The 27,833-nt window shown below is 42.0% G+C and overlaps 1 protein-coding gene across 1 annotated transcript in view; it reads right to left on the bottom strand.

Annotated features, from left to right (window-relative positions):
• The window catches only part of CPNE4 (copine 4), a 576,520-nt gene that overhangs the window by 171,458 nt on the left and 377,229 nt on the right, over positions 1–27,833 (bottom strand). The gene's annotated exons all lie outside the window — the stretch shown is intronic.

Here is a 27,833-nt window from a genome sequence, read left to right as displayed (position 1 = left end):
CTAGACATTCGTCCTTCATGAGATCTCTTTTACTGAAAATATCTTCAGATTATTTCTGGAAATTGCTTTAAGACTCTATTGCAAAAACAAACATTTATTGAACATCTTTTCTGTGCCAGGCACTGTTCTGAGATAACAGTGGTGGACAGATGAAAACATAATTACAATACTTGACATTCATACCTCTGTTAGCCAGAATTGATAATGCCCAAAGCATGTGTCAGAGAACTTTCGTTTATTAAAAGGTAAGTAAATATTGTATGAAAAAGTCTTTGTGTAGATAAGTCTGGAAATCACACGATTAGAAAAAGTTTGACATCTTTAACTGCAGGATATTAACAGAGCTTTAGTTGTGAATCACCCTGAGCACAGCCATGGAAGGAGCATTCTTTATACTTTTTTGACCCCAGAACCTTTTGTCAAGGAGCATCCCTGGTGTTCTGAAAACTAGCAATTACTACTCCCATCACTACAGGGTACAACCAAGGGCTCCTGATGACTCCTGTAGCAACAGAGGGGGACAGGTCCAGGTCCTCTCAGGCCTGACTCTTGTGGGCTCCCAACAGCCAGCATTGGCATCTCTTTGCCTACAGGTTCTTCTGGAGTCTGTGCCCACTGTCCACAGGAACAGTAAGCTGAAAGTGGGGGGGATTAACACCCTTGGGAGTGGAGTCAACCAACCGATGGGCTTTGGCACAGAAATCTCCCAGCTCCTTTAGCCCAGGGATGGGGTAACTCTGCGGTGTTTGTTCTGCACAGAAGCTGAGTTTTCCCAGTGGATGGAGCTCCAGTTACTCCCAGTGGTGATTCCTTAGACATCAGAGCCTTTGCTTTATTGGCCACTCCCCCTTTCCTGCCACTTCTCCACTCCCTTTCTAGTGTTTCCTTCACTTTCCAAATAATCTACTTTCCAATCCTTGTCTGCTTCTGGGCGACACTACCAAAATTCAACTCTGTGTCAGATAATGTATTGAGCATTTCACATATATTATCTCATTTACTGTCATTTAATGAGCAAAACTCTCTCTTGCCCCAAGCAACTGGGATGAGGGAAGCAAGGCTTTGAGAAACTGAGTTTATCTAAGGTCACATAGCATTATGGACTGAATTGTGAACCTTCCCACCCCTCCTCCCCTTTATATCTTGAAGCTCTGACCCACAATGTGACTGTATTTGGAGACAGGGTCTATAATGGAGATAACTGAGGTTAAATGAAGTCATAAGGGTGGGACCCTAATCCAACAGGACTAGTATTCTTATAAAAAAATGAAGATCCATCAGAAGTCAGTCTCTCTCTCTCTCTCTCTCTCTCTCGCTCTCTCTCTGCAATATGTACACCAAGGAAAGGGTATGTGAGGACACCATGAGAAGGTAGCTGTCTACAGGCCAGCAGGAGAGGTCTCACCACAAACTAACCCCGCTGTCACCTTGATCTTGGAATTCCAGCTTCCAGAACTATGATAAAATTGCCATTGTTTAAGACACTAGTGTGTGATATTTTGTTATGGCAGCCCTAACAGGTTAATACACATAGCTTGTAAGAGTTGAAGCCAGGATTCATTCCTTCACTGAGTATCATATTTATTGAGCATCTATTATGTGCTGGGTATTGAGAATAAAATGATGGCACAAAGACAGGCACACAATTGCCCTTCCAGATGTAGTCACACAAAACCCATGTCAAATTCCGACTCTGCAAGGAGAAGTAACGTCATGCCGTGAGAGGGGGGCTCACCAGATCCAGGAGGTCAGGTAAGGCATTTCTGAAGAAACTGCCCCTGACCTGAAGGCTCATGGATGATAACTGAGTAGTCAAAGAGGAGAAGGAATAGTAGGTACAAGGGTATATATGAGTATGAGGAGCAGGCTGAATATGAGGGACAGAAAAGAAGACTTTTAATTTATCCCTGGAGACCAGGTTCTTGGCCATGTTGTCCTCTGATTCACACTAGGTACTTTAGCAACGTTGGCTATGGTAGGTAAAAAATGACTCCCTAAATATATCCATACCCTAAATCGCTGAAATCTGTGTGTATTACCTTATATGGCGAAAAAAAACAGTCTTCACAGTATAATTAAGTTAAGGATCTTAAAATAGGTAATTTATCCTGGATTATTTGGGTAGACCCTAAATGTAATCTCAAGTGTCCTTATAAGAGGGAATCAGAGGGAGATATAATTTATGACATACACTCAGAAAGGATGAAAATATGAAGACAGAGCAGAGAAACACTTGAAGATGTTTGACATGACAAGGAATGGATTCTCCCCTAGAGCCTCCAGAGGGAGCACGGCCCTGCTGACACCTTGATTTCAGACTTCTGCCCCCAGAACTATGAGAGAATAAATCTGTGTTGTTTCAAGCCACCAAGTTTGTGATAATTTGTAACAGTAAACACAGGAAACTAATAGACTGACTTAGCCCTTGACCAGGTTCAAAGTTCCAGGAAAAGATGCCATGATGGCTTCAGTGATGACTGATTTTAGGGAAATCCCTACCTTCCCATTTCCCTCCCAAGACTGCTGGGCAATATTACTTCACCTGATAGAAGTCAGACCCTCTCAGGATAAATATACCTGAAGACCCTGGCCTTGACACTCTTCCTCTTTCTCCTGGTCATATCTTGCTTCCACCACTGACCGAAAGGAGCCACAATCCTATCTGAGCACAGAATAACCGCTGAGAACCTCAGCATCTTGTGTGCACTACCAATAAAGGGAAGCCTTAAAATGGTTTTAAACATCATTAAAAAAATAGCCTTTAAGAGCTATGCTTTTTCTTATGCTGTTCCCTTTGCCTAGGATGACTCATACCTTCTCCCCTCAACTGGCAAATTTATTCATTTTTAAGATCTTCATTAGAAGTTTGGAATGGTTGCTGTGCTAGGAGGGATGTGAAGTCACCTGTGGGATGGAGAACTATTCCTTCTGCCCTCACGCGTGTCCTCCCCTCCTCATCCTAGCTGGTTCCCTGCAGCAGCAGCAGCAGCAGCAGCAGCAGCATGGCCTGGGTTGCTAGAAATGCAGGCTTTCAGGGCCCACCGCAGACCTGCTGAATCAGAATCTGCATTTTGATGAGGTCCCCAGGTGACCTGCATGTACATTAAAAGTGAGAAGCACTGAGCTAAAAAGTAAGAATTGCACATTGACAATTTCAGTACAGTATGATCAGATTTAAAGGATTTCTAGAAAAGGGCTTTAAGATGAATCTGTTCTGCTGATTTAGACTTTCATTAAAGGTAAAGCTGTAGGAGCTAAGAAGCTTTCTCAGCCATTCGGGGGAGAGAATGGTGACACACATGTGTACGTATGTTTTATGTAAACTCAGTCTGGTCCTCAGCTCCCCAGTGGAGACCTACACAAGGACCAGCCTAGAGCGAATGATTCCAAGTGACAGGAGTGATGGGTAATCTGCTTCCTTGGGCTTCCTGTCTTGAGATTTCTATTAAGCAGGGTTCTAATTACTTCAAGTGTAATTACAGGCTTTTACCCTTTCTCTGACTTCATTAGTAAGGGACGGAAAGAGTTTCGGAGAGAGATTTACGGACTGCCTGTGTATTAATTATGCACCTTTGCCTCCTCATCACAAATGACCTGGTCCAGAGGCCACCTCCCCACACTCAGTTAAGCTGTACCACATGGTGATCAGGAGAAAGAGAAAGAGCTGCGTCTCCAAGCGGCTGCTGCCTAGGGTAGGGCACTGTGTCAGGTCAAGGGCACAAGGCAGCTTTTCAACCATTGCCTTGGCAGGCTGTGACTTGTCTTCAGTGAGGCTGGCAACCAAACACTAATAGTCCACAGGATAGAGGAGGATGGGAGAAAGCCCCTGACCATTTTTAAGCGAAGTATGCAAATTCCAGCTTTCAGGTTGTTAGATTAGGTTAACTAGGTTGTTAACAGGTGAAGAGACCAGAAGCTCAAAGATAACTAAGGTAATAAAGCTACTGAAGAGTCATGATACTACTGCAGGAAGAGCACTTACTGTGGGCCAGCTACTGCTCTGAAGTGCCTTGTGTGTACTAATTAATTTAATTCTCATGACAGCCCTATGGAGTAAGTATTATGCCCATTTACAGATAAGAAAATGAAGTATAGAGAGTGTATTGGTTTGCTAGGGCTGCCATAACAAATTACCACAAATTTACATAAAACAACAGAACCATATTCTTTCATGGCTGCAGAGGGCAGAGTTTGAAATCAAGGCATCTGTGGGGGTCGTGCTCCCTCTGGAGGCTCTAAGGGTGATTTCCATATCTAGTCTCCTCAGTGTCTGGTGCCTGCCACTGTCCCCTGGCCTGTGGCCGCATCACTCCACCTCCTTCACGAGACCCTCTCCTGTCTGTGTCCCTCCTCTGTGGTTCCTTTATAAGGACAGTTGTCGCTGGATTTACCCCACCTGGATAATCCAGGATGAGCTCTTCATCTTGAGATCCTTCATTAGACCTGCAGAGACTTTTTGTCCAAATAAGGTCACATTCACAGATTGTGGGGCTGAGGATGTAGACATATTTTGGGGGGCCACCATTAGGTCCACTACAGAGAAGCTAGGTGACTTTCTCAAGGTTCCACAGCCAGGAAGTAGCAGAGCTGAGATTTGAACCCAGTCAGTCCAGCCCAGAATCCATCCCCTCTCTGCTGCCTCCCATAAATGACAGAGGCTGGACTTGATCCTGTGCTAAACCCTGCCAGATGTATGCAGTGATTCACACTCACTCCTCGCCCTGGGGGAGCTGACCTCAGAGGGTCATTCCCTCTCCCTCAGACCACTGCAGGGGCCACTTAACTGGTCCCCTAGATTCACTCTTGCTACATAATATAAAGTAAGAGCCACACATGATGATAAAGAAGATGTGGTGTGTGTGTGTGTGTGTGTATAACGGAATATCACTCAGCCATGAAAAAAAATGAAATAATGTAATTTGCAGCAACATGGAGGGACCTAGAGATTATCATACTAACTGAAGCAAGTCAGACAGAGAAAGACAAATACCATATGACATCACTTATATGTGGAATCTAAAAAAATGATACAAATGAACTTATTTACAAAACAGAAATAGACTTACAGACATAAAAAACAAACTTATGGGAGACTTCCCTGGTGGTCCAGTGGTTAAGAATCTGCCTTCCAATGTAGGGGATGCAGATTTGACCCCTGGTTTGGGAACTAAGATCCCACGTGCCACAGGGCAACTAAGCCCATGTGCTCTGGAACCTGCATGCCACAACTAGAGAGAAGCCCACGCACTGCAACGAAGAGCCCGCTCGCCTCAATGAAAGATCCCACATGCCGCAATAAAGATCCCGTGTGCCACAACTAAGACCTGACACAGCCAAATAAATTTTTTAAAAAACTTATGGTTACCGAAGGGGAAAGGGAGGGGAGGGATAAATTAGGAGTTTGAGATTAACATATACACACTACTATATATAAAATAGTTAACCAACAAGGTCCTACTGTATAGCACAGGGAACTATATTCAATATCTTGCAATAATCTATAAGGGAAAATAATCTGAAAAAGAATAGATACATAATGAATCACTTTGCTGTATAACTGAAGCTAATACAACAGTCTTAATCAACTATGTTTCAATTAAAAAATTAAAATAAATAAATTAATAAAAAGAAAAAGGTCACACATGAGGGTCCAAATGCTGAGCATGGTGTAGGACCAGGCAGGGTAACCTCTCCAAGCCTCAGTTTTGTCTTCTCTGAAATGGTGATGATACTATCCACCCCACTGGTTTATCATGTGCATAATGAGTAGGAACAAAATCCCAGCATCAGGCCCACAGAGATGCTTATGAAATGCTCCTTCCTCTTCTCTTCTCTCCTATCTAATCAATTCCCAAAGAGAGATGATTATAGTCATTGATTGGCTTGGACTGGGGTTCTGGCAGTGGAGTGGAAAGAGAGGTAGAGAGTAAAGATATTTAAGACACTGAGTTGATGGGGCTTTGGGAAAGGCTGATGGGTGGGCTGTGGAGCAGAGGGAGTGAGTGAGTGGTGCAAGGGAAGGCTCCTCGGTTTTGGGTCTCTGCATCTGGGAGGACAGAGCTGTCATTCTCTGAATGGGGCAGATGGAGGCTGTGGGCAGGGAGAGCAAGAAGACATGGTGAGTTTGATGTGGGGTTGTTGAGTCTGAGGTGCCTGTGGTCATCCGAGTGGAGTCAGTATCTAGATACTGTTGGATACATGAATCTGGGGCATGGAAGAGAGGCCTGAGCTGGGAGTCTCCAACATGTGGATGGTAAATGGAAGGGCAGGAGCTGAGGAGGAAATATATGAAGGAAAGAAAGGAGTGGTCTGAGAGTGAGGCAACCTTCCCCGGCTGAGAACCACAGCAATGTCTTCTCACTACCTGCAGCCTCTGAAGAGAAATTAAGGAAACAATCCCATTTACCATTGCATAAAAAGAAGAAAATATCTAGGAATAAACTTGTCTAAGGGGGCAAAAGACCTGTACTCTGGAAATTATAAGACACTGATGAAAGAAATTGAACATGACACAGTTGGAAAGATATACCATGTTCTTGGATTGGAAGAATCAATATTGTTAAAATGACTATACTACCCAAGGTAATCTACATTCAATGTATTTCATGCATTTCCTATCAAATTACCAATCACATTTTTTCCCAGAACTGGAAAAAAATTTAAATATTTATGGAAACACAAAAAACACTGAATAGCCAAAACAATCTTGAGAAAAAAGAATGGAGCTTGAGAAATCACTCTCCTTGACTTCAGACTATACTACAAAGTTACAGTAATCAAAACACTATGGTACTGGCATGGAAACAGACACATAGATCAATAGAACAGGATAGAAATCCCAGAGGTAAACCCATGCACTTATGGTCAATTAATCTACAATAAGGGAGGTGAAAATATACAGTGGAGAAAAGATAGTTTCTTCAATAAGTGGTGCTGGAAAAACTGGACAGCTTCGTGTAAAAGAATGAAATTAGGACATTCTCTAACACCATATACAAAAATAAGCTCAAAGTGGACTAAAGATCTAAATGTAAGACAGGATACAACACAACTCCTGGAGGAAAACATAGGCAGGACACTTGTTGACATAGCTCGCAGCAATACTTTTTGAATCCATCTCCCAGAGTAATGGAAACAAAAGTAAAAATAAACAAATGGGACCTAATTAAACTTTAAAACTTTTGCACAGCAAAATAAACCATAAACAAGTGAAGTAAGTCAGAAAAAGAAATACTGTATGCTAACACATATATATGGAATCTTAAAAAAAGAAAAAAAAAGGTTCTGAAGAACCTAGGGGCAGGACAGGAATAAAGACGCAGATGTAGAGAATGGACTTGAGGACACGGGGAGGGGAAAGGGTAAGCTGGGATGAAGTGAGAGAGTGACATGGACATATATACACTACCAAATGTAAAATAGATAGCTAGTGGGAAGCAGCTGCATAGCACAGGGAGATCAGCTTGGTGCTTTGTGACCACCTAGAGGGGTGGGATAGGTAGGACGGGAGGGAGATGCAAGAGGGAGGGGATATGGGGATATATGTATACGTATAGCTGATTCACCTTGTTATAAAGCAGAAACTAACACACCATTGTAAAGCAATTATGCTCCAATATAAAGAAGTTTAAAAATAAAAAGAAACCATAAACAAAACAAAAAGACAACCTATGGAATGGAAGAGAATATTTACAAATGATGCAAGCAACAAGGGATTAATTTCCAAAATATACAAACAGCTCATACTGCTCAATATCAAAAAACAAAACAAAACTCTAAACAACCCAATAGAATAAATGGGCAGAAGATCTAAACAAATAGATATTTCTCCAAAGAAGACATATAGATGGCTAACAGGTACATGAAAAGATGCTCAACATCGCTAATTACTAGAGATATGCAAATCAAAACTACAATGAGGTATCACTCACACCAGTCAGAATGGCAATCATTAAAAAGTCTACAAATACATGTTGGAGAGGGTTGCATTAACATGGGAAGATATATTTTTTATGTGAAAAAAGCAAGTTACAAAAAGCATGTATAAGTCACCAGATGGTTGTTTTTTAAAAAAGAACTGTATGTATATGCATACATAAAAAAAAAATCTAGAATAACATGCACCAGAATATTTAAAAGCTATCTGTCAATGTTGGGATGTGGGCCTCATGGTCCTCCAGCAGAGCAGAGGGAGGGTCTGGGGGTCAAAGACCTCCAGCAGTTGTCAGAGCCCAATATCCGCTGAGTGGTCCCATTTCCACTGGGGCTGTTGTCTTGTTCTGCACCTGTACTGTCTTAGAACCCACTCACCCGATTGTGGTGTGCTCCTTCCTATCCCACTTACTCCAGGCCTGGGCCCAGATCAAGGATCCCTGCTTGCCTGTGGCTTGATTAGTGAACTCTGGGACACAGAGATTTAAACTTCTCATCCTCATGGGCCCATGAGGGTTCTTAACTTATTGATTACTAGCACTCCAAGCCCTCTCAGGTCTCTTCTGTAATCAAAAATAATGTTACAAAATGTCAGAACCACATGCAGAATAGGATGGGTGAGGCAGGCTTTATAGAGGTCATTTCCTAGTTGTCCTCTAAATCTTGTGTTGAAAGTGCTGGTGCTTGTTACCCACAGGCCAAGGCACAGAAGTGCCCAGGAGCTGCAGTGGGGACATCATCTGGGAGTCGGGAGGCCTGGGTTTAACTCCCCGACTTGAAAATGGCTTGCACTTAAGCAAGTCACTTCAAGGTTCAGGTGCTTAGCAGGAAATGTGGAAATATGGTACTTTCCCCTCAGGGGTTCTGTGAGAATGAAATGAGATGTTTGGTGCAGTTTTCAGCATAAGGTCTGGCAGTATATAAGAGCAGTCACTCTGCCCTCTGCCTAGACTGCTTTCCTGGATTTCTCTGCATGGCTCATGCCCACACTTTTTTCTGGTCTCTGCTCATAAAGGGCCTCCCAGACATTCCTATCTAAATGAGCACCTACCCCCTTCCCATCACTCTCTATCCCTTACCCCATTGGGATTTTCCTTCACAGGACTATCACTGTCATTATTTTATGTAGGAACAGGTAAGCTCCATGATAACAGGGCTTTGTCCCCTTTTTTCACAGCTGACGCCCCAGGGTCTAGAAGAGTGTCTGGCTTACAGTAAGTGCTCAATAAATGAATGAGTACATACATATTTATTTGAATGAGTGAATAAATGTATATTAGCTTTTTATTATCATTGTTGGCATTGATGTGTTTATTCACTGAATGAATGAATAAATGAATGAGTACATGTCAGTTATTTTTATCTGATTGTTATCCTTAACTGGTACATAAGCAATAGGTCCGTGCCCATGGAAGGGTGAGGCCTGAATACTGTAAGCTGTTCAGACTCTGTGGTCCAGGAGTATTGCAGATAAACACTCACAAATGAGGTGTCTATTTGCAGATGGCTGTCACAGGTCTTCCTGAGCTGGGAGAAAGATACAGGAGTCAATTTATCAACGTGTGGAAAAGGTCACTTCCTTCTTGACCTTGTTGAGCAGTTTACAGTGATAGCACTTAGGGAGAATTACTCTCCAATTTTTCCAATCTGCAAAGGGTTGTAGAAGTGGGGGTGATACTGGCCTCAGGTAACTCAGTACCTGGGATACAACAAGGTCCCCAAATATCAGTCTCCTCCCTTCAACTGAGCACTTATAAGAAAGTCAGTAGGGGGAGATTTGTAAAGGGATATGGATCTTTTTCTTATTAGGTATATGAAACAGAATCCCAGAGATAGTGCAGCCTGGGGGTGAGGGAGGAAGAGCTTAGTGCTCTGACTCTGAATCCAAATGCCTGTTGTTGCATCTTGGCTCTGCCACTTAGGAGGTGTGGATCTTGGTCTGGTGTTGATGATGATGATAATTGTGATGATGATATTGATAGCACCAAGCTCACAAATGTCTGGCATATGATCAGCACTTGGTAAATGTCAGCTATGAAAATGATTTATTATCATGAAGGGACTGTAAAATATATTGTCCTAATTGGGACACTTGAAAATGAAAGGGAACAGTGTTAATAATTAAACCATGACAACACGTGTGAACTGGGGCAAATGGAGTCTAGGTTATGGTATCTTTATGAGGGTACCTCACATGCAAAGATGAATTCCCCCTCCTTGGAAGTATTTAAGCAGAGGCCGGGAGCACCGAAAGCTGACTCCTGCACTGTGCTGGCTGAACTCAGCTGGACTTTTGTCTTTCTCCCCATTTCAAGCGTTTCATATTCCACTGGAACCCTGTCTGCAAGTTCACTGTAATATTAGTTTTCCTGGTTCGAGTCTCATTGTGGGGAGAGAGGTCTGGAGGATTTCCATTCCTTTGTTGCTGATAACTGCATTGGGAGTGTGTGCTGACCTCAGCCCCCTGGTGGGCAGACACCAGGGAAGAGTGGGTAAGCACTATAATCAGCTCACTCTGGGCCTTGCCCGATCTGCCCAGGTGGACAGAGGAGCCTCAAAGGCTCACCTTCCATCCAAAACAAAGTTAATGAATTCACACTCGGCCTCATTTTGCCCTTGAATCTGAAACCAAGACTTTTGGGAATGATTTTGTAACCCAAGCAGTTATTGTTTTTTCTCCTTTTAAACTTCATTAGTTTAATTCAAAATAAAAATATTCTCTTTCTCAAATTAGGCTTGAACTGGAGATTCTGGACTTTGGAGGAATGTCAGAACCTCTTTGCAGTTCCAGTGAAGTTTCCTTAACTTATTCGTTATTAGTGCTCCAAGCTCTCCAGGGTATCTTCTGTAATCAAATCAGTATAACAAAGGATCAGAATCAGATTACCCAAGGAAAACTTCCTCCCTGTGGGCAGTGAGGTGGGAATCAAGGCTTTACCTGCAGCATCTGCAAAGTTCTTTCTCAAAAACCTAACAGAAAGCACAGCCTCATCATCAAAAAGTTCACAAATAATAAATGCTGGAGAGGGTGTGGAGAAAAAGGAACCCTCTTACACTGTTGGTGGGAATGTAAATTGGTGCAGTCACTATGGAGAACTGTATGGAGGTCCCCTAAAAATAGAATTACCATATGATTCTGCAATCACACTCCTGGGTATATATCTGGAGAAAACTCTAATTTGAAAAGATACATGCACCTAAATGTTCATAGCAGCACTATTTACAATAGCCAAGACATGGAAGCAACCTAAATGTCCATTGAGAGATGGATGGATAAAGAAGATGTGGTACATATATACAAATGGAATACTACTCAGCTGTAAGAAAGAATGAAATAATGCCATTTGCAGCAACATGGATGGACCTAAAGATTATCATACTAAGTGAAGTAAACCAGAGAAAGACAAATATCATATGATATTGCTTATATGTGGAATCTAAATAAAAAAAGGTACAAATGAACTTATTTGCAAAACAGAAATAGAGGGCTTCCCTGGTGGTGCAGTGGTTAAGAATCCACCTGCCAATGCAGGGGACACAGGTTCGAGCCCTGGTCTGGGAAGATCCCACATGCCGTGAAGCAACTAAGCTCGTGTGCCACAACTATTGAGCCTGCACTCTAGAGCCCGCGAGCCACAACTAGTGAAGCCTGCGCACCTAGAGCCTGTGCTCCACAAGAAGAGAAGCCACCACGATGAGAAGCCCATGCACCACAACAAAGAGTAGCTCCCGCTCACTGTAACTAGAGAAAGCCCGCGGGCAGCAATGAAGACCCAACACAGCCAAAAATAAACAAACAAACAAACAAAATATATATATATATAAAAACAGAAATAGACCCTCAGACATAGAAAACAAACGTATGGTTACCATAGGGGAAAGGGGTGAGGGAAGGATAAATTAGGAGATTGGGATTAACATATACACACTACTATATATAAAATAGATAACCAACAAGGACCTATGCATAGCACAGGGCACTATACTCAATATTTTATAATAACTTATAAGGGAAAAGAATCTGAAAAAGATTATATATATATGTGTGTGTGTGTGTGTATACACTGAATCGTGCTATATACCTGAAGTTAACACAACATTGTAAACCAACTATACTTCAATAAAAAATATATATCTGTATATATCTACATATCTATATATAGATATATATATAAAGAAAGCACAGCCACAGCAGATACCTCACTCAAAATCATTTTTCACTAATTCCCCAAATTAGACATCTTTACATGTTTTAAAGTTCTTCAAAAGTTTAAGATCTGTACAATACTAGGTATCATATACTTCTATGTGAATATGAGTTCTTCTAAGTCAGGATACAGGCCTGATTTTTTTAAAAAATTATGATGTTAAAATGTAAAACTAACATTCATAGTAACTTTTTCCTGATTATAGAGGTGATATATATTCCTTTTAGAAAATATAGAAAAACATGGAGGCGACACGAAAAATCACCCATAACCCCACACTCTACATGTCTTCATTCTTGTCATTTAAAAATATTTCCTCCTAGTCCTTTGGTCTACTAAGAAATGAGTACTTGAAGCGTTAGTAATATTTTTTCCCCACCTTTGAGAGAGAAGACCAAGAAGAGGTTAGTTTCTGATGGCTACATGTGATGTTCAGAAAATTGTATGGTAATTGGTAACTAAATTTCATAAGTTGCCAAGCTAAAAAAATGCAGTAATCTTCTCAGGTTTTAAAATAATGGCAGTAAAACATAAATATGTTTAAAAAATATTTTTGGTAAATAAAAATATTTGGTAGAGAATTAATTTGGGGCTACTATATTATTTGGTGAATTGACTTTCTGATCATTTGACTTCAGCAAATTGGTCATTTGACATATTGAGGATTTGGTTCACAGTGTTGTAGTGTCTCATGCTTAAGGGCTGAGACAAGCCTAGGACATTTTTGTTTAAGGCACTCAGAATGCTGATAATTGAGAAGGTATAACCAGATGAGGCTGGGAATAGGCCAGGACCAGATGGTGGAGAGAGCCTGTGTTAACCCCAAGAAGACAGGATTAGAGTGGGTTTTTACAGCGAGTAGTTCTTTGTTGGGTGGAAGAGTGATTGGAATGAAGGCTGGCTGACAACAAGCAAAAGTGGTAGATCTGGTAGAGGTACCAGTAGCTGCCTTCAAACCCAGCTGGCAAAATATAGAAAAACATGTCTCTCCATATGGGTAGACAGGTCCAGGGTGCCCTGGCCAGGTAGGCTGAAGGCTGAGTGCCTGCACCAGCCTGCCTTAAAGAGTTGACCAGGTCAAACACCTAGAGCTGCTTTTCAGTAGTAACATGTCAGTCCTTGCAAATTCTCACCCAGTTTCAGGTCACTTGCCCTCCTCCCTTGTACACATATGGAGCTAGGAGAGGTACCATATTCCTGTGAATGTATGTGGAACAGGGCCTGTAAACACAGGCCCATTTTAATTGCCACTAAATAGATCGTTTGAAAACTATCTTTGAAATTAAGTAGACACGAGGAGCTGCTTTCCCAGGGGGCACCTCAGTCGGGAGGTACAATCTGTGGCTGAATGACATCTATGACTGGCAGGCTCAGTCCTGGATGAGAAGAGAAGGGGTGGGGTGGGGGAGTTGAGGGGAGGTGGGCAGAGAACATCCTGCAAAGGGATGAGGATGCAGGGAGGGATGCTTTACTTTCAGAGAAAAGGGGAAGGAAAGAGATGAGTGAGAATCATTAACTATTAGAATTGGAAGGAACTTGGAGGTTAATCAATACAAAACCTTCCCTCTACAGATGAGGTCACTACATCACCAAGATCCCACAGGGACTTGGTGGCTGATCCAGGCCCCAGGGCTCTTGATGCCAGTCTAGGACACCATAGAGGAGATTTAAAGGTACAAAAGGAGACTCTAGAGGAAGTAGAGGGGTTTTCCTAGTACCCAAATGCAAGAAGATTATTTGCTGGACAAAGATAGCAAAGAAAAAGGCAATAACTAATTTTCTTCTCCTTGGAGAGTTGAGGTGTGCTCACCCACAATTGCCCTGTGTGAATCCCACCTGCCTATGAGCAGAACAGTCAACATGGAAACAGCACTGCTTCCCAGGATTTCTCAGCCTGTCCATGGCAGCTGAGATAATGACATTTATTGATGACATCATTCATTACTAATGTGGCTTCTGCCTGCAGTAATTCTGCAAAGTTAGGGAAAGCTTTTCATGTGAGCAGCAGAAGGAAAATGAGTTGCCTGCTGTAATGTGTAAATTTGACTCCCCTGGGCCATCAATTTTATGCCATGAGGATACTGATGTTATGCAACAAAAAACCAACCTTGGGAATCTCACTGTGGGCTTTATATTGAGTTTGGATAGCACCCTTTGCACCATCAAAGCCCCAGTCCCCACTGATTGGGTCCATCCCAGCCTGAGACCAAATGCACGTAGGTCACTGAAAGCTTGTGGTCAGCCATCCTTTCAGGGCTCACTGTGGCTTATCTAATGCTAACATTCACCTGTGTCAGGAGAAGAACCAACAGTCTAGGTAATAGGTCCATTCAACTATATTGAGTGGATAGGAGAAACAAACTTTGGAAGTCAAGATGCTCACCAAGAATATAAACTCAAAGCCATGTGCATGGTCCTTTGTGGGACTGTAAACTTTATGAGGCAATTTTTTTTTCCTGCTCTCCAGATGTTTTTGTTGTCCTCCTTAGTTTCTCTAGATAATTACCCCAAACATTTGTTCTTTTGTTATTAAAACTAGTGATACACTGTCCAAGATTCATTGGCATTCCTCCCCCAAGACTCTGTGACAGTGGTCTGACAGTGGTTCTCAAAGTGTGGCCAGCAGCATCTCCATCACCTGGGAACTCAGAGAGGCAAATTATCTGTGTTCTTACTAAATCTTCTGAATCAGAAACTCTGGGGGTGGGGTCTGTACTACATGTTTTAATAAGCCTCCACCTGGCTTTGTTAAGTTCAAGTTTGAGAACATCTGCTCTGTGGGAAGATGGCACATGATTCTTCTCTCATGAATGAGAGTCAGAGCCCCCCAGAGAGCCTTGAAATCCTTTGAGGTGTTAAAGATTTCCCTGATCACTTATGATGACAGGAAGCAGGAGTTCTTGGTTATAACAGGTATCTTCTGACCTTTGGGGGAAGAAATACACTGAAGAGCAGCCACATGACAGAGAGGAGAGGACTTCACACAGTGTAACAGTCCTCCAAGCCACGGAGGAGAGAAAATGCCTGCAAGAAAAGCAATGATGAAACCCAGGGCAACCATGAATTTGGATAATGGGTTTATGCAGCATGGTTTAGGGTGAAAAGACCAGGAGGGAACACCTTCTGGATGGTGAATTTGTAAGGTTCTTGTTTTGGGAGGTTAACACACTATTTAAGAAGCTGTGTTATATTTAAAGTGAATTCAGTGTGCAAACCTTGAGGAGAGATAACCAAAGCTATTTTTTCCCCAAGAGAATTCCTATGTTGCCTCTATCAGCTTTGTACAAGACAAATTTAAAAAAACACAAACTAGCAAGGTAAACTCCAACCCAGATTTGCATTAATAGCTGCTACATCATAATTTACACTAGTTAGTGATAAACTATTAGAGCAAAAGGAAAAGAGCATGAGAGGCTTAGGAGCCAAAGAGCTCTGTACTCAAGATCCAGCTCAACCCCTCACCAGCTATGTGACCTTGAGGAAGCTACCTAGCCTTATTCAGTCTCAGTATTCTCAAAAGGAAGTAGAGATAATGGTAGTGCTTAGCCTCCAGGGATGCTGTGCTGATTAAATGAGTTGAGGTCTAGTGAGTGCCCAGCCCAGTGGCTGGTAAATAAAAGTGCCTAGAGAAAAGTAGCTGCTATATTTATTATTTTTATTATTTCGGACTCACTGTCCACTGGATTGGTGCATGATGGAGTAGAAAAATATGGGGATGAATGAATGAGTTAATAAGCAGTGACAGAAAATGAAGGCATCACATTAAAGAAGGTCTGCTTGCTGTTCGAGATAGTAAGGGGTCGCATTTCTCCCTGGCATACCCTCTGTTGGGTGCAGCAGGAATGGGGTTTAGTTCCTGGCCTTCTTTCAGCCAACAGAAACCCAAGGATGGTCTCCACAGTCACCGAAAAGGCTTACACAGCTTTCCGAGCACCCTGCATCTCTGTGATTCGCCCCCCTCATCCATCTGCTGAGAACGCACAGTTTTGCCTTGAGTGCTCTTGGAGGATGTGAACCTTCATCTGGCATCACCGCTCAGTGGTAAGTCACTTGCTGTGCTGGTACCCAACGTCATGGGCAATGCCAGTTTCTAGCATGCTGAGGGCTGCTATTTTCCCTTGCAAAAGCCCATGAGTCCTGCTGGTTCACATGGCAGAATGAGACTGTGACAAACTCAGACAGGTAGAGCAAGTACCTGTAGACAGCCTTGAGGAGAGAGGCTCTGAATGTGTGACTTTCTGGATGGGTTTTGGGAAGTCATTTTATATTTCCCTTTGGGCTTCAGTTGTGGAAGATAAGAATCGGAACATCTGTCCCAAATTATTTCAGACATCTTACTTGAAACTATTTTTACTAAAAATTGCCCCATAAGAGTAAATATTATACACAAACTGAATCTTTGACTGTTTAAGCATGCAACAAACCTAAGGCAAAATTATAAGTTCAGTTATACTAATTGCCCGGGACATGGGTTCTATCATAAGGTTTTCACCCATTTTCCTTCCACATTCACTTCTGAAACAATGTTGGTCCCTACAGGTGTCTGTAGTGGTATCTCCTTAATAACAGGTTCTAGACCCTGAGTGCTCTTTCTGTGCCAGGGACCTGCTAAGCACCTTGTAAGTATTTTCTCACTTGATCGTCACACTATTTCTTTCTTTTTTTTTTTAACAAACAACTTTATTGGAGTATAATTGCTTTACAATGGTGTGTTAGTTTATGCTTTATAACAAAGTGAATCAGTTATACACATGTCGCCATATCTCTTCCCTCTTGCATCTCCCTCCCTCCCACCGTCCCTATTCTACCCCTCTAGTTGGCCAAAAAGTACCAAGCTAATCTCCCTGTGCTATGCGGCTGCTTCCCACTAGCTTTCTATTTTACATTTAGTAGTGTATATATGTCCATACCACTCTCTCACTTTGTCACAGCTTACCCCTCCCCCTCCCAGTATCCTCAAGCCCATTCCCTAGTAGGTCTGCATCTTTATTCCCGTCTTGCCCCTGGGTTCTTCTGACCAATTTTTTTTCTTTTTCTTTTTTTTTAGATTCCATATATTTGCGTTAGCATACGGTATTTGATTTTCACTTTCTGACTTACTTCACTCTGTATGACAGTCTCCAGGTCCATCCACCTCACTACAAATAACTCAATTTTGTTCCTTTTTATGGCTAATATTCCACTGAATATATGTGCCACATCTTCTTTATCTATTCATCTGTTGATGGACACTTAGGTGGCTTCCATGTCCTGGCTATGGTAAATAGAGCTGCAGTGAACATTTTGGTACATGAATCTTTTTGAATTATGGTTTTCTCAGGGTATATGCCAAATAGTGGGATTGCTGGATCATATGGTAGTTCTATTTTTAGTTTTTTAAGGAACATCCATACTGTTCTCCATAGTGGCTGTATCAACTTACATTCCCACCAACAGTGCAAGAGGGTTGCCTTTTCTCCACACCTACTCCAGCATTTATTGTTTGTAGATTTTTTGATGAGGGCCATTCTGACCAGTGTGAGATGATATCTCATTGTAGTTTTGATTTGCATTCTCTAATGATTAATGATGTTGAGCATTCTTTCATGTGTTTGTTGGCAATCTGTATACCTTCTTTGGAGGAATGTCTATTTAGTTGTTCTGCCCATTTTTGGATTGGGTTGTTTGTTTTTATGATATTGAGCTGCATGTGTGGCTTGTATGATTTGGAGATGAATCCTTTGTCAGTTGCTTCATTTGCAAATATTTTCTCCCATTCTGAGGGTTGTCTTTTGGTCTTGTTTATGGTTTCCTTTGCTGTGCAAAAGCTTCAAAGTTTCATTAGGTCCCATTTGTTTATTTTTGTTTTTATTTCAGTTTCTCTACGAGGTGGGTCAAAAAGGATCTTGCTGTGATTTATGTCATAGAGTGCTCTGCCTAGGTTTTCCTCTAACAGTTTGATGGTGTCTGGCCTTACATTTAGGTCGTTAATCCATTTTGAGTTTACTTTCATGTATGGTCTTAGGGAGTGACCTAAATTCATTCTTCTACATGTAGCTTTCCAGTTTTCTCAGCACCACTTATTGAGGAGGCTGTCTTTTCTCCACTGTATATTCTTGCCTCCTTTATCAAAGATAAGGTGACCATATGTGCATGGGTTTATCTCTGGGCTTTCTATCCTGTTCCATTGATCTATATTTCTGTGTTTGTGCTAGTACCACACTGTCTTGATTACTGTAGCTTTGTAGTATAGTCTGAAGTCAGAGAGCCTGATTCCTCCAGCTCCGTTTTTCATCCTCAAGATTGCTTTGGCTATTCGGGATCTTTTGTGTTTCCATACAAATTGTGAAAATTTTTTTCTAGTTCTGTGAAAACTGCCACTGGTAGTTTGATAGGGATTGCATTGATTCTGTAGATTCCTTTGGGTAGCAGAGTCATTTTTACAATGTTTATTCTTCGAATCCAGAACATGGTATATCTCTCCATCTATTTGTATCATCTTTAATTTCTTTCATCAGTGTCTTATAATTTTCTGCATACAGGTCCTTTGTCTCTTTAGGTAGCTTTATTCCTAGGTATTTTATTCTTTTAGTTGCAATGGTAAATGGGAGTGTTTTCTTAATTTGACTTTCAGATTTTACATCATTAGTGTATAGCAATGCAAGAGATTTCTGTGCATTAATTTTCTATCCTGGTGCTGTATCAAATTCATTGATTAGCTCTAGTAGTTTTCTGGTAGCATGTTCAGGATTCTCTATGTATAGTATCATGTCATCTGCAAACAGTCATCTGCAAACAGAGAAAAGATTCCTTTTCTTTCTTTTTCTTCTCTGATTGCTATGGCCAAAACTTGCAAAACTATGTTGAACAATAGTGGTTAGAATGGGCAATCGTGTATTGTTCCTGATCTTAGTGAAAATGCTTTCAGTTTTGCACCATTGAGGATGATGTTGGCTGTGGGTTTGTCATATATGGCCTTTATTATGTTGAGGAAAGTTCCACCTATGCCTACGTTCTGGAGGGTTTTTATCATAAGTGGGAGTTGAATTTTGTCAAAAGCTTTCTCTGCATCTACTGAGATGATCATATGGTTTTTCTCCTTCAATTTGTTAATATGGTGTATCATGTTGATTGATTTGCGTATGCTGAAGAATCCTTGCATTCCTGGGATAAACCCCACTTGATTATAGTGTATGATCCTTTTAATGTGCTGTTGCATTCTGTTTGCTACTGTTTTGTTGAGGGTTTTTGCATCTATGTTCATGAGTGATATTGGCCTGTAGTTTTCTTTCTTTGTGACATCTTTGTCTGAGTGATGGTGGCCCTGTAGAATGAGTTAGGGAGTGTTCCTCCCTCTGCTCTGTTTTGGAAGAGTTTGAGAAAAGACAGGTGTTAGCTCTTCTCTAAATGTTTGATAGAATTCGCCTGTGAAGTCCTCTGATCCTGGGCTTTTGTTTGTTGGAAGATTTTTAATCACAGTTCCAATTTCAGTGCTTGTGATTGGTCTGTTTACTTTTTCTGTTTCTTCCTGGATCTGTCTCGGAAGGTTGTGCATTTCTAAGGTTTTGTCCATTTCTTCCAGGTTGTCCATTTTATTGGCATAGAATTGCTTGTAGTAATCTCTCATGATCCTTTGTATATCTGCAGTATCACTTGTTACTTTTCCTTTTTCATTTCTAATTCTATTTATTTGAGTCTTCTACTTTTATTTCTTGATAAGTCTGGCTAATGGTTTATCAATTTTGTTTATCTTCTCAAGAACCAGCTTTAAGTTTTATTGATCTTTGCTATTGTTTCCTTCATTTCTTTTCCATTTATTTCTGATCTGATCTTTATGATTTCTTTCCTTCTGCTAACTTTGGGTTTTTCTTTGTTCTTCTTTCTCTAGTTGCTCTAGGTGTAAGATTAGGTTGTTTATTTGAGATGTTTCTTGCTTCTTTTTTTTTTAATACATTTATTTTTGGCTGTGTTGGGTCTTTGATTCTGTGTGAGGGCTTTCTCCAGTTGTGCGAATGGGAGTCCAGTCTTCATTGCAGTGCACGGGCCTCTCACTATCACAGCCTCTCCCGTTGTGGATAACAGGCTCTAGATGCGCAGGCTCAGTAGTTGCGGCTCATGGGCCTAGCCGCTCCGCGGCATGTGGGATCTTCCTGGACCAGGGCCAGAACCGGGTCCCTTGCATTGGCAGGCAGATTCTTAACCACTGCACCACCAGGGAAGCCCCTCTTGTTTCTTGAGGTAGGATTGTACTGCTATAAACTTTCCTCTTAGAACTGCTTTTGCTGCATCCCATAGGTTTTGGGTCATTGTGTTTTCATTGTCATTTGTTTCTAGGTATTTTTTGACTTCCTCTTTGATTTCTTCAGTCATCTCTTGGTTATTAAGTACTGTGTTGTTTAGCCTCAATGTGTTTGTATTTCCTAGAGATTTTTTCCTGTAATTGATATGTAGTCTCATAGAGTTGTGGTCAGAAAAGATACTTGATACAATTTCAATTTTCTTAAATTTACCAAGGCTTGATTTGTGACCCGAGATATGATCTATCCTGGAGAATGTTCCATGAGCACTTGAGAAGAATGTGTATTCTGTTGTTTTCAGGTGGAATGTTCTATACATAGCAATTAAGTCCATCTAGTTTAATGTATCATTTAAAGCTTGTGTTTCCTTATTTATTTTCATTTTGGATCATCTGTCCATTGGTGAAAGTGGGGTGTTTAGTCACCTACTGTGATTGTGTTACTGTCGATTTCCCCTTTTATGGCTGTTAGTATTTCCCTTATGTATTGAGGTGCTCCGCTGTTGGGTGCATAAATATTTACAATTGTTATATCTTCTTCTTGGATTGATCCCTTGATCATTATGTAGTGTCCTTCTTTGTCTCTTGTAATAGTCTTTGTTCTAATGTCTATTTTGTCTGATATGAGAATTGCTACTCCAGTTTTCTTTTGATTTCCATTTGCATGGAATATCTTTTTCTATCCCCTCACTTTCAGTCTGTATGTGTTGCTAGGTCTGAAGTGGGTCTCTTGTAGACAGCATATATATGGGTCTTGTTTTTGTACCCATTCAGCCAGTCTATGTCTTTTGCTTGGAGCATTTAATCCATTTATATTTAAGGTAATTATCGATATGTATGTTCCTATTACCATTTTCTTAATTGTTTGGGGTTTATTATTGTAGGTCTTTTCCTTCTCTTTTGTTTCCTGCCTAGAGAAGTTCCTTTAGAATTTGTTGCAAAGCTGGTTTGATGGTGCTGAATTCTCTTAGCTTTTGCTTGTCTCTAAAGCTTTTAATTTCTCTGTGAAATCTGAATGAGATCCTTGCTGGGTAGAGTAATCTTGGTTGTAGGTTTTTATCCTTCATCACTTTAAATATGTCCTGCCACTCTCTTCTGCTTGCAGAGTTTCTGCTGAAAGATCAGCTGTTAACCTTATGGGGATTCCCTTATGTGTTACTTGTTGTTTTTCCCTTGCTGCTTTTAATATTTGTTCTTTGTATTTAACTTTTTATAGGTTGATTAATATGTGTCTCCATGTGTTTCTCCTTGGATTTATCCTGTATGGGACTCTCTATGCTTCCTGGACTTGATTTACCATTTCCTTTCCCATATTAGGGAAGTTTTCAACTACAATCTTTTCAAATATTCTCAGTCCCTTTGTTTTTCTCTTCTTCTTCTGGGACCCCTATAATTCGAATGTTGGTGTGTTTAATGTTGTCCCAGGGGTCTCTGAGACTGTCCTCAATTCTTTACATTCTTTTTTCTTTATTCTGCTCTGCAGTAGTTATTTCCACTATTGTATCTTCCAGGTTACTTTCCGTTCTTCTGCTTCAGTTATTCTGCTATTGATCACTTCGAGAGAATTTTAAATTTCATTTATTGTGTTGTTCATCACTGTTTGTTTGCTCTTTAGTTCTTCTAGGTCCTTGTTAAACGTTTCTTGTATTTTCTCCATTCTATTTCCAAGTTTTTGGATCATCTTTACTATCATTATTCTGAATTCTTTTTCTAGTAGACTGCCTATTTCCTCCTCATTTTTTAGGTCTGGTGAGTTTTTATCTTGCTCCTTCATCTGCTGTGTGTTTCTCTGTCTTCTCATTTTGCTTAACTTACTGTTAAGCGTCTCCTGTTTTGGGTCTCCTTTACACAGGCTGCAGCTTCATAGTTTCCATTGTTTTTGGTGTCTCTCCCGAATGGCTAAGGTTGGTTCAGTGGGTTGTGTAGGCTTCCTGGTGGAGGGGACTATTCCCAGTGTTCTGGTGGATGAGGCTGGATCTTGTCTTTCTGGTGGGCAGGTCCACGTCTGGTGGTGTGTTTTGAGGTGTCTGTGGCCTTATTATGATTTTAGGCAGCCTCTGTGCTAATGGATGGGGTTGTGTTCCTGTCTTGCTAGTTGTTTGGCATAAGGTGTCCTACACTGTAGCTACCTGGTCATTTAGTGGAGCTGGGTCTTGGCGTTGAGATGGAGATCTCTGGGAGATTTTCTCTGTTTGATATTATATGGAGCTGGGAGGTCTCTTGTGGACCAGTGTCCTGAACTTGGCTCTCCCACCTCAGTGGCACCATCCTGACACCTGGCTGGAGCACCAAGAGCCTGTCCTCCACATGGCTCATAATAAAAGGGAGAAAATAAAGAAAGAAAGAGAGAAGATAAAATAAAATAAAGTAAAATAAAATAAAGTTATTAAAATAAAAGATAATTATTAAGAAAAAATATTTTTTTAAGTAATAAAAAAAAATGGAGAGGCAGAACCCTAGGACAAATGGTAAAAGCAAAGCTATACAGACAAAATCACACACAGAAGCATATGCATACACACTCACAAAAAGAGAAAAAGGGGAAAAAATCATAAATGTTGCTCTCAAAGTCCACCTCCTCAATTTGGGATGATTCGTTGTCTATTCATGTATTCCACAGATGCAGGGTACATCAAGTTGATTGTGGAGATTTAATCTGCTGCTCTGGAGGCTGCTGGGAGAAATTTCCCTTTCTCTTTTTTCTTCGTACAGCTCCCAGGGTTCAGCTTTGGATTTGGACTCACTCTGCGTATAGGTCGCCGGAGGGCGTCTGTTCTTCGCTCAGACAGGACGGGGTTAAAGGAGCAGCTGATTCGGTGGCTCTGGCTCACTCAGGCTGGGGCGGAGGGAGGGTTACGGATGCGGGGCGAGCCTGTGGTGGCAGAGGCCGGCATGACCGTGCACCAGCCTGAGGCATGCCGTTCATTCTCCTGGGGAAGTTGTCCCTGGATCTTGGGACCCTGGCAGTGGTGGGCTGCACAGGCTCCCAAGAGAGGAGGTGTGAACAGTGACCTGTGCTTGCTCACAGGCTTCTTGGTGGCGGCAGCAGCAGCCTTAGCTTCTCATGCCCATCTCTGGGGTCCACACTGATCGCCGCGGCTCACGCCCATCTCTGGAGCTCCTTTAAGTGGCGCTCTTAATCCCCTCTCCTCGCGCACCAGGAAACAAAGAGGCAAGAAAAAGTCTCTTGTCTCTTCGGCAGCTCCAGACATTTTCCCGGACTCCCTCCCGGCTAGCTGTGGTGCACTAACCCCTTCAGGCTGTGTTCACGCCGCCAACACCAGTCCTCTCCCTGCGATCCGACCAAAGCCGGAGCCTCAGCTCCCAGCCCCGCCCGCCCTGGCGGGTGAGCAGACCAGCCTGTCGAGCTGGTGAGTGCCGGTCGGCACCGATCCTCTGTGTGGGAATCTCTTTGCTTTGTCCTCCGCACCCCTGTTGGTTTGCTCTCCTCCATGGCTCCGGAGCTCCCCGCCTCCGCCACCCGCAGTCTCTGCCCGCGAAAGCCCTTCCTAGTGTGTGGAAAGCTTTCCTTCACAGCTCCCTCCCACTGGTGCAGGTCCCGTCCCTATCCTTTTGTCAATGTTTATTCTTTTTTCATTTGCCCTACCCAGGTATGTGGGGAGTTTCTTGCCTTTTAGGAGGTCTGAGGTCTTCTGTCAGTGTTCAGTAGGTGTTCTGTAGGGGTTGTTCCAGGTGTAGATGTATTTCTGATGTATTTGTGGGGAAGAAGGTGAGCTCCGCGTCTTACTCTTCCGCCATCTTGAAGCTCCTCCCCTGTCACACTATTTCTTGAGGGCAGCATTATTATATCCATTTTTCAAATGAAGAGACTGAGGTTTAAGTAGCTGCAGGAATTTGCCTCCGGACATACACCTGAGCACAGCTGAGCTGGGATATGACCCTAGTCCACCCAGCTTCATGGTGTAGCATCATGAAACAGCACCTCGGACCCGATCATGCCATTCCTACAGCTCCCAAGTCCACCATCCCCTGCCCAACTGAACAGTGCAAGGAAAAGGAATCTTCTTTCATTTCTGAAGTTAGAAAATGCTGAAGAAGAAAAATGATTTTTTTTTTGCTTGATCATAGTAGAGAGATAAATTTGAAAAAAACAAGAAAAACTTCCATCATCGCCAAAGGGTCACAACTTGTCAAACTATGGAGTGAAGAAGTCTGCTCCCCTTCACAGAGCTCTCATGACAACTGCATTTGTCTGTGTGTTACTCTACACATAGTAAAGGATTTTGATTTCAATACATCAAGTTCACACTTTCACCTAAGAAAATGAAATGTTTTTACATACTCAACGATTTTTTTAAAAACCCTTTATGAGTTGTTCATACATGGTGTGTTCAATGAATTTTCTTCCAAAAGTAAAAATAAAACAGCCTCTTTGAAAGATCTAATCACTTTCCTGCTACCAACTACCATCTATAGGGAGTCAGCTCCCGAATCTGTGTCATCTTCAGATCCACGTGGTCAAGCCACCAAGTGGCAATCTCCTCTGGGCTCTTCCCAGACATCCTGAGCTTAAGGCATCAGCATTACATCCTACTCTCCATCCCACACCTCAGTCCAATTACCCTCAAGACAGCCAAGTCACTCCTCCAGTAACCTAAGCCAGATGCCAGTGGACCTCTCATCCCACACCCAGTCTCTAAGACTTGCTGGTTGTGCTCTTGAACAAACTCCCCTCTGCATCTCCTCTTCTCAACTTTCATCACCACTGCCCTCCTCAGCTGTTTTCTATTATTTTAACAGCCTCCTAACTGGTTTCCCTGCCTCCACATCCGTCCTCACCCATCCACCATTTACAGGAATGCCCAAGTGATCTTTCTAATACACACATCCAGTCTTGGCCCTGCCTTTGTTAAAGCCCCTCAGGGCCTTCAGTGCATCAAGTCCAAGCTCTCCAAACTTTAGTGAAAGGCTCATAAAAGCACATGGTCAGCTCCCCCTCTCCTGCCTAGTCTCTTTTATCCCTTTCCCAACTCACTTGCCCATCCCTCCATGCTGGGTTACTTAGAGTTCTCTAACGTTCTCATGCTGCTGTGCCTTGGTGTGTACCAGTCATTTTGCTTGGAGAGTCATTTCTTTTCTCTGCTTGTGAATCCCTACCCACTCTTTGAGATTCAGGTCCAGAGTGAGACACTTTTCTTATGAGACCTCCTCAATGCTTAACTTCAGGCAGAGGCAAGTCTTTCCACCGTAGCCCTTGGAACACAACTCATTATAGCACTTAGTAATATGCATTTTGATGATTTATTTACTGGTCTGTGTCTCTCAGCTAATTATAAGCTCTTCTGGTGCAGGGCCCCTTTCTTTTTCATCTTTGTGCCTCTAGCACCTAGCACAGTATTTGGTGTACCCGGGGCACTCGCTAAATGCTTGTTGAAAAAACGAATAAATGAAAGAATGAAACTTATCATGTCAAAATAAAAGTTCATACTGATCTGAAATTTTCAAAATTAACTAATCAATAAATTTGAGTTGAGCACATGTGATATATAAAGCATGACGTTGCCTTAGACACAAAGAAGTGCTGAATGTGGCCTCTGGTTTCAGAAACTTGTAATCTGGGAACCAGATAAATATAAAAATAGGTGCTAATTATAGAGAGAATTTATTTTAATGAACTGATAAAAAGGAACTTCTCAAGGCAATGTAGAATAAGCTGCATGAATGAAATGGAGATGGGTTACAGGAGCTTGGAATTTAAAGAAGTCTCTATGGTCTGGGAAAGGGGTTCTATGGAGTATGATTCAATCAGTTAGACTTCACGTTACAAGTACCAAAAAGAATTAGCCTAGGGCTTCCCTGGTGGCGCAGTGGTTGAGAGTCCGCCTGCCGATGCAGGGGACACGGGTTTGTGCCCCGGTCTGGGAAGATCCCACATGCCGCGGAGTGGCTGGTCCCGTAAGCCATGGCCACTGAGCCTGGGCGTCCGGAGCCTGTGCTCCACAACGGGAGAGGCCACAGCAGTGAGAGGCCCACGTAACGCAAAAAAAAAAAAAAAAAAAAAAGAATTAGCCTATAGCGGTTTAAACAGCAAAGGGAAGCTATTTTTTTAAATTAATTAATTAATTAATTTTTGGCTGTGTCATGTCTTAGTTGCGGCATGCAGGCTCAGTAGTTGCGGCACACAGGCTTAGTTGCCCCAAGGCATGTGGGATCTTAGTTCCCTGACCAGGGATCAAACTGGCATCCTCTGTATTGCAAGACAGATTCTTAACCACTGGACCACCAGGGAAGTCCAAAGAGAAGCTATTGGCTGAAATTCCCAGGACAGGCTGGCTTCAGACAAGACTCTATCTAGAGTGTAAAGAACATCACTCAATTTCTCTCTTTTTCCCCAGTAGCTCCACATTCTTCTCTTGCAGGATCCGTTTCCACCTCACAACCCTACCCTTTCTTTCCCAGAAGCCTCCAGCAAATATATGTTTACATCTCATTATACCCAATTAGTTACATACCTTCCTTGAATCAATCACTGTTGCCACAAAATTAAGACATCCTGATTGATTTAAGCCAATGAGTGGCTCTCCAAAGTGTGGGAAAGGTCAACGGCACCAGTCACATGGCCTATACTATGAGAGGGTGGTTGTCTAAGTATACGCAGGATACCCAGTAAGGCCAGCAAGTCACCTGGGGGTGAAGTAGTGTGGCTCAGGAAGCATTGCTGACTTGCTTCTCATGTCTTTTTCCCTCCCTAAGCCACAATGTCAAAAAAATTTCTCACAACAGGGGGCCTCCCCACATTATCTTTTCCTAAATAATGGCAGAAGAAAGAGCTCTGAATTAAAGATCAAGAACTCTTGACTTCTGTCTTGGCTCTGTCAAGGCACTGAATCTTTCTGTTTCTCAGTTTTTTTACTATGAAATGTGGATAATGACACCTGTCCTCCCAGTGTCATCAGGAAAGTCAAGTGAAATGGGAGTTTGAAATTAACAGATGCAAACTAGCATATGTGAGATGGATAAACAACAAGGTCCTACTGTATATCACAGGGAACTATATTCAATATCCTGTGATAAACTATAATGGAAAAGAATATGAAAAAAATGTATATATGTATAACTGAGTCACTTTGCTGTACAGCAGAAATTAACACAACATTATAAATCAACTATACTTCAAAAAAATAAATAAAAAAAAAAGCCAGGTGAAATGATCAGTTTGAAAGTCCTTTCAAAAGCATCAAAATATACTAAGGAGGACTATTGGTAATTCACCCTCAGTGCTCACGTCTACATATTCCTCATCTTGAGAGATTAAGACGATTATGCCAATGCACCCCTCAGTTTCTCTGTTCCCTCCACTCCAGGCCATCTGGCCATCTCTCAGTTCCTCATTACTCCATATCAACCCTGATGCTTTATACTTGAGTAATGGGAAACCTCACCCCAAAGGGCTTTGA

This window comes from Lagenorhynchus albirostris, chromosome 5 (genome assembly GCF_949774975.1).
Source record: "Lagenorhynchus albirostris chromosome 5, mLagAlb1.1, whole genome shotgun sequence".
Classification (NCBI taxonomy): Eukaryota; Metazoa; Chordata; class Mammalia; order Artiodactyla; family Delphinidae; genus Lagenorhynchus; species Lagenorhynchus albirostris.
The sequence above is the reverse complement of the archived record's forward strand: the minus strand, read 5'-3'. Positions and strand labels throughout refer to the sequence as shown.